This window comes from Clinocottus analis, unplaced genomic scaffold, assembly GCF_023055335.1.
Source record: "Clinocottus analis isolate CAN_PGR_092001 unplaced genomic scaffold, fCliAna1.0.p SCAF_19, whole genome shotgun sequence".
Classification (NCBI taxonomy): Eukaryota; Metazoa; Chordata; class Actinopteri; order Perciformes; family Cottidae; genus Clinocottus; species Clinocottus analis.
This window is the reverse complement of record NW_027175920.1, coordinates 6,721,403-6,734,621: the sequence shown is the minus strand read 5'-3', so window position 1 is coordinate 6,734,621 and position 13,219 is coordinate 6,721,403. Positions and strand designations below refer to the sequence as shown.

The window sequence follows — 13,219 nt, the reverse complement described above, 5'->3', positions numbered from 1 at the left end:
ATGCTAGTAGCGTGGGTATAATGTGTTGTATTTCCATCAAATGGTAAACACAAAAAAATTGATTTCAGGACCTACAAGCCTTACAAAAAAAGCTGTTTTGGGGTTTTCAAACTATGCTTGCTTTAAGAGTATTTATTTGACTATTTCTGTAATGTATTACATCAACATATTCTATAAGGTGTATATATTTCTGCATAGTGATTAATTCTATTTAGTATACTATGATTTGATAATAAATTCTCCATGAATATTATAACTCATGTCTGTGGTCTTAACTTATTATTTTTCTGCTGTCAAACTTATGCAGACAGGTTAATTTTTCATAAGACAATACTTGAGATATCATGCTTCATTACATCTCTTCTATGACTGAAACTGGTCGAAGACACCGAAACCGTGTGGAGGCCTTGACTGGACCTCCATCACTGTCCCAAAGCCGGTGGTGTTACTGGGGTCACAATGGAGTCAAACTACTGAGTCAGGTAGCTGTTGACGGCCATGCTCAGATCAGAATAGTATCTGGCTGAGTGGATTGTTGTCATTGTGTGTCCGTGTGTATGCAGGATTTTTTGTCTCTAAGCTTTCTCTTACTTTTGTTTATTTCCCCCTTTGTTTCGACACGGTTGGCACTGTGAATTCATGCAGAATGGCTGTGTTTTGTTGTGTTGCAACATAAGCCACGTCTTGTTGAACAAAGGCTCGTAGCGCCTGTGGAGGGCTAACCGCACGCAGATGGTGTCATAAACCTTATTCTGGATCGAGGCACGGTTGCAGGGTCATTCTTCTGCTGAGCACCGAGCTCGGCCAAGTGTGGAGAATCTGAATGAGAACAGAGTAGCTCATTGTTGTAAATATTAGGGGTAACTTGATGCTAAAGATGTCTCATATAGAAATTAAAATGTCCTTTATCTTGCACCTACAGCTTTAGAGCTAATGTTTTTTTCCTTACATGTTCTCAATTTCTACATGCAGACACCATCCATTTCTATAAAGTGCAATTTTATGACCTGTCTTGATTGATACTCCAAGATATAATATAAGTAGTCGCAGTAGCATCTTCAATAATCAATGCTATTATCATTATTTCTGCAGATGTAACAGTGGTATAATAGTAGCTTCGTACATACGTAGTGAACCTTTACTGACAGCAGAGGGCAGGATCCACAAAACAAGGATTTGCTCTTGCTCTTGCTCGGCAGTGCTAAAGACAACTTTAATAGTTGTGGCGAAGCAAGTGTTTGTTTTGTTTTCAAAGTCATTTCAATTGTTTAAAATCATTTAGTTATGTGCATTTATATGTTTTATTCAACAAAACATAGGAGAGACAGTCTAGTAGTTCATTCTGCAGTTTGATGTTAAGAGACTTGCGTTGGAAAAACACTTGTACAGATACTATCAGCTGAAAAAAAAAACATCTCTGTTGAAGATAACCTGATTCTGTGTTATCACTATATACCTACAGTACTTTTTTTTTTCAATTGCTTGTTAATACGCCCCTTTTCCATATTGATGCTACTTTTTGTTTCCGTTTTGATTACAAAGCAAATTTTGAGATGGATAAAGTCACATCAGATGTCTTGGCTTGGTTAAAATATATATATACTGGGACACTGAAAAAGAAAAGAAAATACTCCGCCCCCTTTTTATCAGGGCTTTGGGAATTCCCAAAGGTTTGAACGCTCCTGGGTGGAGGAGAGTTGGAGGAATGAAAGGGTTGCACATTCCTGGCGGATGGCATAAGATTTCCCATCAGTTGTGCAGGAGGGAATTGGAAAAAAATGCCTCATTTTCCAAGTTGAAATAAATGCAAGTGGAAAAGGGCATATCTCGTGAGCACGTACTTTTGCTGTCTCGGGTAAGGGACGAGACGTCAAATATATATATATTCACTTATAATAATTGTAGATAGAGTATTATCATCGCCTGAAGGAACCTGTTTCAGAGGAATGTGGCTGATTTAGCTAAAGGTCAGTCACATCTGGCTCTTGATTGGCAAGCACGGTAACTGATTGAGGATGACATAAGGGGACTTACGTGTGGTGGTGGCCTTGCATGCACTGGAACCAGTTATTTAGTAGACAATATTCAATAGTTGAGGGTCTGGAAAGTTACTCCAAAATATATATTTTTCAGGAAAAAAAAATACTAAAGGAAACGGTGTAGGACAAACTTCATAAAGTGTTTTACTGGCTATATGGGAAATTGTTGCCAGACATTCCAGTATGGTGACACACACACACACACACACACACACACACACACACACACACGCACACGCACACGCACACGCACACACGCACGCAGGACCACAAAGTAACCCAGAGCCGCAGTTATTGTCCTCCTGTCCGCAGCTCTGTTGGCTACTGGGAAGAGAAGAAGATGCTGCATTCAAGTACCGTTGGACATTTTACTGAAACGCTTAACACATTTTAAAACACTTCTAACAAGAGCATAATTAAATGCACACGGTATATCTAGTATATACCACATACAACTAAAAAAAATGTAGTCACTGTGACTTCCATACAATTATTATGACAGGAATAGTCATAGCCTCGCTTTGCATACCGATCTTGTTGCCTCCAAGTTCTCATCCAGTGCAGTGAACACCACACATTACTTGCGGAAGCTATATGCTCAGGAACCAACCAATTATCTTATATTGGATAATACCATGTGTTTTTTGTTTTGTTTTGTGGGATGCACCACGATAACACGATATAGACATACATTATTGTGGTTTTAAACTACACACAACTACCTTCTCATGGTTATTGGCAACACAATCTGTCAGGTAAAAATCATTGTTTTACTATATTATGACATCACCCGCGAACTAGTTTTAATGTACAACTTCTTTTTTTTTTTACTGTAGTAATGCTAATTGCCCTAGCTGCAAAGTTAAAACTCAGAAACTGGAGAGACATGTTTATCTATACCTGGGACTGTTCCATTTATCAGTTAGCATTTGCATCTACCTTTACTTAAATACTACAGAAAAATACACATGTATGATTATGCTACAGTCCGCAACATCTTGTTTGGGGCCCCTAGCTGCCGATTTTACGAAACCAAAAGCACTTCGAGTCCTGATTTCGATTTTGCTGTTCAGTATTCCGAGGAGTTCCTGAACGCATCAGAAACGAGAGCGCGGTTTCCCACCGCAGCACGAGCTGCTGCATCAACTGTCTGTCCGCGAGAGCTGCGAAGCGAGACAGTCTACGAAAAGTTAGCAGGACATGTGTTAAACTAGTCAGAGTGCGAAGTTTAGGTGGACGCGAACTTGAGTTGACAACATTGCTCGGTAAGTCTGTCACGCCAATCCATCTTCTTCATGCGTTGCCTTGCACGAGCGCTTTTGGTCGCGAGTGATACTTGGTTTGTTTGAGAAGTTGCTCTCTCAGTGTCAGTGGTTTTCCAAACTTGTGTAAAGGAACCCCAAAGTCACTGAATATCACATTAATACTAATGTTTGTGCCTTCACTTGGGTGTTTCCAGTACTGGAGAGGAGTGCAGGTGAAATGTGGTTGTTCGCTTTGAGTCAGCTGAGACAGTAAACTGAAATCGGCTCTTCTGAGCAGGAACGTACCAAATGTTTTTTTTTTTTTGTTTTACTGTTATCTGTCATTGCATTTCTCTGAGCTTGCATCGAGGTGCTTTGCGACGTAAGAAACACTGTATCACTGCCAGAGCTTGTTTGTGTTTATTAACATTGAATGTTAGTCCTAAATAAGTGAAAAGTGATTGTTATATATTCTAAGGTGCATTCACTGTCATTCACTTCAAAGCTTTGTGTGTACTGACATTTTATTTTGACAGGTCAGGTTATTGTTTACTTAGGAAGAGTCCCTCTAGACATCCCTTGAGCACTGATGTTGCAGCGAAAGTTGCTCTCACTTAAGTGTTTTGCAAAATGAAATGAAAGGGAAATACAGCTCCCATTAACAGAAGGGCAGGACTTTTAACTTGTGTCTGTGCTGCAGAGACACAAGGTCAACTTGTGTCAGTTTGACACACACGCTAGAAGGATAACGAGGCCATACGAAGTAAAGTGAGAGGCCAACAAACAAAGCTTCAATGTACAACCGTCCTTACAATATAATATAATACTGTGGTTGACACAATCCACAGTATATTTTGTAGACTGGACCTTTACATTACAAACATTACAAAATGTAAATGGTTAATGTTTGCATCACACTTATGTATTCATCTCCCAGGCCATGTTGTGAGGTGGCGGTTTGAGAGAATGTGTGCTGAGGTCTGAAAAAATAAATTTGGAGCAGACAGGGATGGGAGACTTGTTGGACTTGTTAAACGTGCATCCTTGTTTCCCATTAATCCAGCTGTGGAGCAGCTCCAGACTTGTTCTTGATGACATCACCCTTTGTCTCGTGTTAGAACAAAGCGAATTGTGGCCATAATTGAACTTAGACCCCAGTTATGGAATACATTATTTTGCTTAAGGCTTCTCAAGCTACTGCTGAACTTTTGATGACCTGTGTTTAGAAAGTAAAGCCTTTGGAGATTTATTCGAATTTATGAACATTTTATGTTTTTACTTATGCATTGTGCAAATCCTTGAAGTCAATGTTCAATGTTTGGAAAATAGATAAAACTGCATTGTTTACATCTACGTATACGAGCACTCTTCTTGTCTTTAGCTGGCGCTTTGCTCTGCTTTGTTGGGTTTTACTTCCACCAACTGTCGCTCAGCAGAAAGCATGAAACCAATGGCAGGAACATGTATTGTGTGTTTTTTGCGCATGCATGTGCATGCTCGTCCTTGTGTGCAACAAGAAAATTGCAATTGCTGCATCTCTATTTGCCAACAGTATTCATGAAGCTAAAGGCTGCATTTTAGGAAAATGGAGAAAAAAACACTTGAAAAAAAGCAATTTCTGTATGTAATGAGATATATGACCCAAAAGAGAGGCAACAGAGTCTTTGAGCTTTCGTGTTTCCCTTCACTTGAACTTTCCTCTAATAGGAACTTATTTTGACTTAGTCTTGTACCGGGAAACAACTGGGAATTGATTCAGGTAGTTCAGGCTTGTGGTCTGTTATTGCCATATGCTTGCATCATGCTTTCATCTTGAATCAAGAAATCGCTGATTGCACAGAGCAGACATGACAGAACAGCTGATTTGATTTGAATGAATAGCAACTATTATGTTTCATGAGGAAAAACCTCCAACTAGTGGCCAGAGGCTTTGCACCAGTGTGATATGGAGAAGCTTCATCATCATTTCTATTGGTGTGGTTCACTTTTGTGACGCCTCAACCCTCTTTCTGTGGTTTTAGTCACATACACACAAACACACACTCAAAAGCACTGGCACATCTTTTTATTCTCTTTGTTACCGAGTGCATACACACACACACACACACACACACACACACACACACACACACACACACACACACACACACACACACTATACAGCTCATCCACTCATCCACCGAGAAGGTTCAGTCGCCCCTTCTTGAGTCAGCCCTCTCGCTCTGTTGTTAAAGTTAAACTAATACACGTATAAAGAGATGCTCTCACACACATAGAGCCCCCCCACCTCTCTGTTTCTGTGCACTTTCCGCTGGCGTCTCTCTCTGCCCAACCCTCTAATCAAAGCCATATGTTCTCCAGGTCCCTCGCATGAAAACTCTGTTCTGCTTGCAGCAGCGTTCTCAGCCTAAGCAGCCGTTCACTTTGTTACTGAGCCGGAGACTGTGTTGAAAATGAAAGGTAACCTGCAACAGATTGCAGGTTGATTTTTACTCCTTTTTACTTTCCTTTCACAGTCTGTTCGAATCCGGTGCTATCATATGTCTCCAAGGACATACAAGCCGGCAATGGGAAAATGGATATGGCTTTCTTTTGCTTTAATCTTTTGCGTATTTGTTTTTAGTAGTTATGAGCTCTCCTGATGACTGGTTTCATTGCATATGTATGAAATGCCTTGATCTTTTCTGAATCCTGACTCATCACAGGGTTTAAGGGTTTCAGGGTAGCTCCATGTCATCTCTTCAATTGAATCAAATATCTTCCCTTTTTATGGTTAAAAAAACAAACATGCAATCCAGGAGGCCAATATTGAGCTGCTCAAAGATTTTAATCTGAAGACGATTTCTCATATGATCTACAAACAATGTCTGGAGAATCATGTCCGGATATTGTCTTGAGCGTCGCACATGTAGCACACATGTCTGTCAGGTGCGTTAGTAGAGCTGTGCACTTCCAAATATCTGGCAATATGATAGATGTCATGAGAGAGGGGTTAAAATTCAATATGTGTGTATCGATATTTTCTTACAACCTCACATGGTAGAGCGTGCAGGAGGCGGGACATGACGCAAGAACACCACGTACGCCTTGCCGGTTTTACAATTTGGTCGTCAACAACAGAGCCCCCTCGCCCCAATTTCGGCATTTTGACATCTATCCAGTCAGACATGTCCGACATTTACCCCTCTTCTTCAAATATCATCAACTCACTCGCTGTGAATTCTCAGAACAATGGGCGCTCTATTCACCCATTGGCTTCTTTGGACATTACTTTGACTTAGTAGACACCTGGCAGGCTAAAGTCTGTTTATTGTCTGGTCTAACTGATCTGGACATTTGGGTTCTTGCATATCGAGATAAGTTCAGGGTTGCAGTGCATCTGTAAAAAAAGGGCTTAAGAAACCTTGCCAGTTTAGTCCAAAATATGTGACTATAAACATAACCAGCACTCTTGTTATGTGGGGACCTACAAGAAACTGTTATGTGACTCATTTTGGGTCCCAACCCAAAAATGTAATAATACTCCCAAATGAAGGGTCATGAATATTCTTCTAGTAAAAGGATGTCATTCTGTTAATCTGGTTTTGGATAAAGTACAGATTCAATTCATTTTTTTCTTCATTACAGACCAAAGGATGGAGAGCAGTTTTCCATCAGTTGTCACCCACTTGAGTCGTGTTTCTCTGCCCAAAGCTGGCTGGGTTCGATCCACCGGTTATTTAGAGCACTTGGATTTGCTCAAACTTTAATTGGGTCGGGATTCAAGGCTCTACTCGGATGTAGTGCATTTTAAGAGAGAAAGTAACTTCTGTTGAATAAAAAGCTGGTGTTAGCGGTCGTTCAGGTTTGATTTGGGTTCAGTAACCAAGCAAGTTTTTGATTAGAGACCTGGTCCCTCAGCCAGATCCAAACCCTCGCACCAACACCAACATTCAAAATAAGATGTAACTTTTATACAATATGTTGCAATTAGAAAGATTCACATGAATTAGTGGATTTTTCCCTCATATTCTAAAGCATAACATTTTTCTCTCTTCCAAGCTGCACTGATCTCTCCATTTTTATCTGGGTCTTCACACAGCATAGTGCCCAGTTTAAGGAATGTGATTCTATTGTAGTCATATGATGCGTCTTTTCTTCTCTCTCTCCCCTTGTGTTAAAGAGAGAGAGAGAGAGAGAGGGGAGGGGGTTCCTTTGCATGAAGCGTGCACAAGAGTGCTCCAATGGAGTTCCACAAAACTGAGTATCCGTACTTTATGCAGCCTAATTTAAATTCTTCTTTAGTATATTTAGTGCTTAGTAAGCCATCACTGCACTGTGGCTAGGATTCTTTACCTGTTCTTGTCAATAACATTTTCGGGGTAAATATATATTTTTCTATAAAACAATCCAGTGGTTTTGTCAAGATTAGGACTGGTAGCAATCCAACATGTTGCATTACATTCTCTCACACATGTGATTTTAGCTTTTCACTTTACCCACTTTCTTGAATAATGGCAGTCTCCACTTTAGCATCTCAAAGCATTCTGAAAAGATAATCAAAGTGAAATCTGTGTTTCATTGCACTTGGGTGACACCAAGTGCAATTGGAGCGTCACTCTATTGTACTCACATGGCACGCCTTTTTTTGTGCACAACAGAAAAGGGGATTCCTTCCCTCCCTGACCTGCTTATTATGCTGGTGGAATGCTAAAGAGCCAATGCTGAATCCTTGTGTGAAGTATTTAGTGGCGTATTTTGGAGTCTTAAGAGGATAAATGGCATTTGAGCTCAGTTTGAATACAGCTCTCATTTTACACTTTTACATAATTTGCTCTGTTTTATTTCCTGATTAACTGACTATATAATATGTTAGTTAAGTGTATCAAAGTACACTTAATTAACTAACATTGTTAAATATGAAGCATACAATGTTATTACCAGTTATTCATGGGGCCGCTTTCGACCTAGGCTTTACTTTCCTGTGACGTTGGACCTAATCAACCAGGCCATGAGTCATCGTTTGGATGAGTTGCGAAATAATCCCTCATGAATGAACATTAGAAAAAGGCTTTTCTGTGCGCATGAAGGTCTCCTGCTGAGGGGATACACAATGATTTAGGACTAAAGGGTTAAAAAAAAATGGCTCTGGCTTTGAGACACAAACAAATTGTTACTCATTTTGATTGACTACTCACGAGATAACGTGTTATTATACTGATATTGTGTTTTAAATCCAAAGCTTCCCTACGTTGTTAAATTAATTTCTTTTCGCAAACTTTAAAAAAACTGTGGCAACAAGAACTAAACAAGTTTAGTTCAACCCATTGCAAGTCAAAATAATATTGTATGGTGTAAGCTCCAAATTGAAATTATACTGTACATCATTTTCTAATGCATGTTATGGAAATACCCTTTTAGGGTAAATGAGGGAACAACTGACACACCTAATGAATACAAAAAACAAGCAATACATCTTTTTCTTTTTTTAAAACATCTGATTCTGATTAGTGTATATCTCATTTCTTCACCACTGTCAGAGCTGCTGAGATCATCTCCATTGCTTTCATCAACATGTGTTACACTTTAATGCAGCTTGGAATATGTTGGTCGTACTGAGCAGTTCTCTTTTTAAAGCCCGATGAGCAGACGGCTGTCAGTCCTTATTTCATCAGTGATGCAGCTGAGATCACAGTTTTTATTGACTTCTATTGAAGTACACAAACGTTTTGAAGCAGCGTACAAGCTCATGTCCGAAGTTTGTAATTGTTTTAAGATAATCCAGCCTATCTGGGAAAGTCTAAACTGCAAGCAGGGGCCGATGTCCTGCAGTTGAGGTCGACATGGGCACGACAACACAACTTATTAGTCCCCTTCAAAAACCCAAATGATATAAATACATTTTTTACAGTCTATTTTTCATGTGTTACATAAATGAGATTCAATTTTGTAAATAACATTCTGGTGTTCATGCTAAGCTAACCGGCTGCTGTCTATAGCCTCATATTTACTGTACAGAAATGAAATTCTTTAAAAAAAAAGTCTGTATTTAACATCCCAAGCATTAGTTGATCACCAAACAACTATTTACTCTGTAAAGAAATAGTGGAGTGATACCTGCGTAGGTAGGGAAGTCTGCTTTTAGTGCATTCTCATGCATGTGCCTCACTGGTTAGCTACCAATTTCAGATATAGCATCTTGATGTTCGTTTATTCGCAGTGCGAAAGCTATGACTCAATGAAAAACAGATTGCGTAATATTCACCTTATTTATGAAAGATCGATGACAAAAACAACAGTTTGAAAAAACAATAAATGCCTTTCTTAAAATGTAAAACTATTGCTACAACACTTACAAAAAATGGGTATTTATAGCATCAAACTTATGTAGTATACAATTTAGTGAAGAGACCATTCGCAAATATTTCATGACATAAAATAGCTCCGTTTGTCACCGCAGTCCTGTGGTTGTACGGTCACTGTCAGCCATACCTATCAAGGTGAAACATTTAAATCATATTCTGATTGGCTGCTGAACTTCCGACTGACTGAGGCCCATCCCACATGCCAGTGACAGTCTTTGTCTCTCTTGCTCTGTCGCTCTCTCTCTCACTCCTCCCTCTTTCACTCTCCCGCTCAGTCTCACCCAGTTGTTAACTAGACAGCGAACAGGAATTCACCTGGAGATTAAGATATAAAGAAGATTTGTTACAAGGCTTGTTGCCTACATTGATGTAAGTATTGAACATTTTCAAATGATAGGGACTTAATTATACACATATATGTTTATATATATGAATATATATATATATATATATATATATATATATATATATATATATATATATATATATATATATATATATATATATATATATTACTTTCATTTTGTATACCATATGAATTATTCTGAAGGAAGAGAAGCCTGGTAAAATGGGTGCCATGTGCTAGACAGTATTGTATACAATACAACATGTGAAGTAGAAATGATCAATGGTTTTCTTGGTCAGTGCACTTGTCACTCTGTGTGACCTGGTTGTGTGTGTGTGTGTGTGTGTGTGTGTGTGTGTGTGTGTGTGTGTGTGTGTGTGTGTGTGTGTGTGTGTGTGTGTGTGTGTGTGTGTGTGTGTGTGTGTGTCTGTGTGTCTGTCTCCGTGTGTGTCTGTCTGTCTGCAATTTTGGCCCAAGGCTGAGATTTGGCCTGAGAGATGTTTTTTCCCCGGCCAGGGTCACAGTTCAGCTGATAACAAGAGCTACTTTGAACCGTGTTTAACATGTGTGCATGTTATTTTGATTTTCTTTTTAGCTTTACCAACTGCAGAGATGTATTTATTTTTAATTACTCTCGTGTGTATTTCTCAATTTCCATTTTTTAAATAATCACATAGCAGGTGTTTTATGGTGGCGGTGTCTTTGAAGTCTTCATTATTGTCATTTAATGAGCCATTTCTGTAATTTATAAAAACGAGATCCAGTTACGATCATGATGTCTAAATGAACAGCTGTCACACTTCTAATATCAAACTCATCCTTACTTTAAGTCCACGTGCTTCTACTTCAAGTAACCACAGTGTGGAAACGCTATCCTCTTGCTAATTTCAGGGTGTTGTTAAATAAGCTTGATCGCAAGCACAGCTGTCTATAAGGCACATGGCTTAACTATTTAAAGCTATAGTGTGCAACTTCTTGCCTGGAGTTGCAAAAATATGATGCTTGTCTCACCCTGCTGACACGTAATTGGAGACGTTCATGTTTAACATGTGAAGTGTGTCAGTTTGTGTCCTTAAGTGACATCAGCCTTAATGCGACAGTGAACATCTGTGCAGACACAACATGAGCTGAAGCTGTAGATGATGAACACAGATGGTTCCCAAATAGAACATTGTTGTTTTCCATGTCTTTAATTGCATCTTGTCTGCACATTTAGTTTAACTGTACTTTCGTTTCTCATTGTTCCTCCCATTCGTAGTCTTGGGACTACAATTTCTAGTTTCCAATCTCACTTGAGGCAATTAGAAAATGTGCATTGACACGCAGCTCCACTTAAAAAAGTATTATTATTGTGTTGTTTATATATTCTTACTTTAAATATAGGAGAACAGTGATTAAACAAAATATGTTTTGAAGTCAAAATGTTTGTGTTTCATATCTTCCTGGAATGTAAACACGTTCCTTGCCAACGTTCGCTATATCTGGTTTGTCCGGTTAGACCGTAACACATGCAGGTGAGATTCTTCCTGTTAAGGTCGGGGTGGACACCTATCCTAAGTGCTCAAAACAGATGACATGTTTGCTGATAGATACGTCTGAAAACCTCCTTGATTTGTTTTAGCTCAGCCGTGGTGCAGATTTGTCCCTCAGTCATTCAAAAAACGGATGTTAAAACATCCCTGTTTTGTCTGAGGCGTTGTGAGAAAACATGATACGGGTCGTTTTAAAAGTCTGACGATGTCTCCTTTCAATCAGCAGTGTAGCTCCAGGCGAGCTGCTCCCACATTTTATAGATTCTGTTTCAGTCTTGTGCAACTGAGGCATTGAAATCCAATACTAACCTTGGTTAGCTACATTATTTGGGCTAATATACCGCATGTTTTCTGTTGATGTTTTTGTAATCATTGTATGTCATTAAATAATATAAATTTTATTAATTCTAAGAATTTATTTTGATGTTGATTAAAAGTAGTAATTAGCAACCTACTCTCTATCAAGTAGTTTTGTATGTTTTTTTTATGCACAATGAGGTAATTTCAATTGATTATTTTGATTATCAAAGCTCATTTTGAATACAACTTCTCTGGCCTATTCAAAAGTTGTATTTTACGAGACCTTTATTGGCTTCTGGGAAATTCAGAATCTTGGCATGCCTCTTATTTCCTCTTGCAGGAGGGGCGAACTCTTTCAAAACAGTCTCCACTACTCACTCCATTGTCAAAATAATGATACCTTTGGATCAGTTCAGGTCCGTTTGGTTTGTATAAACCAGCCTGTAGTGCAGTTGACACGAAAATACCATTGCAGATCTGTGGAACAATGCTCAGCAGTAAACAAAAATAACATACATATAGCAGTGGCTTCTCAAAACGTCCCATCAAAGAAAATATATATATATTTTTTGCAATCAAATCATTGTCTTCAAAAGGCTACAGTTTAGCAGCAAGATAGAGGAAGTCCTATGAAGGTTAAATGTCAGTGTGAGCTCATGAATGCACTTGTGTGTTTCATCCCTTGGGCGGAGGGTCTGTCTGTGTGAATGTAGCACAGAGCCTTGAAAAGAGGTTACAGACATCCAACACAGACGCCTTGATATACAGACGTGCTCAAATGTGTTGGTTTCCCTCCACAAAAAATGACGAGTGCACAGTTTTCCCTGAAATAACTTGAAACTGACACAAATAAGGTTTGACGGATCTTCTCAAGACCGCACATTTCAGCTCTTTCCAAAGATGTTTGATAGGATCCAGGACTAGAATAGTCCACTGTTTTATTCATATCCATTTTTAGGTTCCTTTAGCTGTGTATTTTGGGTTATTATCTTTTTAAAGGACCCATGTCTTGCGACTGAGGCTGGCCTTTCTAACACTGGGCAGTATGTTTTGAGATTTCATCGTGCCCTGCACAGATTCTAGGCCCCCGGTGCCAGGCACAGCAAAGCAGCCCTAAATATAACCAAGCCTTCTCAAAGTTCTGTAGGAATAGTGTTCTTTTCTTTAAAAGCTTAATTTTAACGTCTGTGAACACAGCACTGTGAGTGACCAAAAAACCTCCAGTTTTGACTCTTCTGTCCAAAGAACATTCTCTTAGAAGGACTGAGCCTTATCAATATACATTTTATCAAATTCCTGTTTGGCCTGTTTTACGCTTTCGCTTCAAAAGTTGAGTCCTTCTGGGTCTTCTTCCATGGAGTCCACACGGTGCGATCAGAACTTCAAAAACCTTGGAGTTCAGCTTGTATAGTAT

The 13,219-nt window shown here is 39.1% G+C and overlaps 1 protein-coding gene across 5 annotated transcripts in view; it reads left to right on the top strand.

Moving 5' to 3' along the window:
• plce1 (phospholipase C, epsilon 1) overlaps nucleotides 1-13,219 on the top strand; it is a 74,837-nt gene that overhangs the window by 2,058 nt on the left and 59,560 nt on the right. The gene's annotated exons all lie outside the window — the stretch shown is intronic.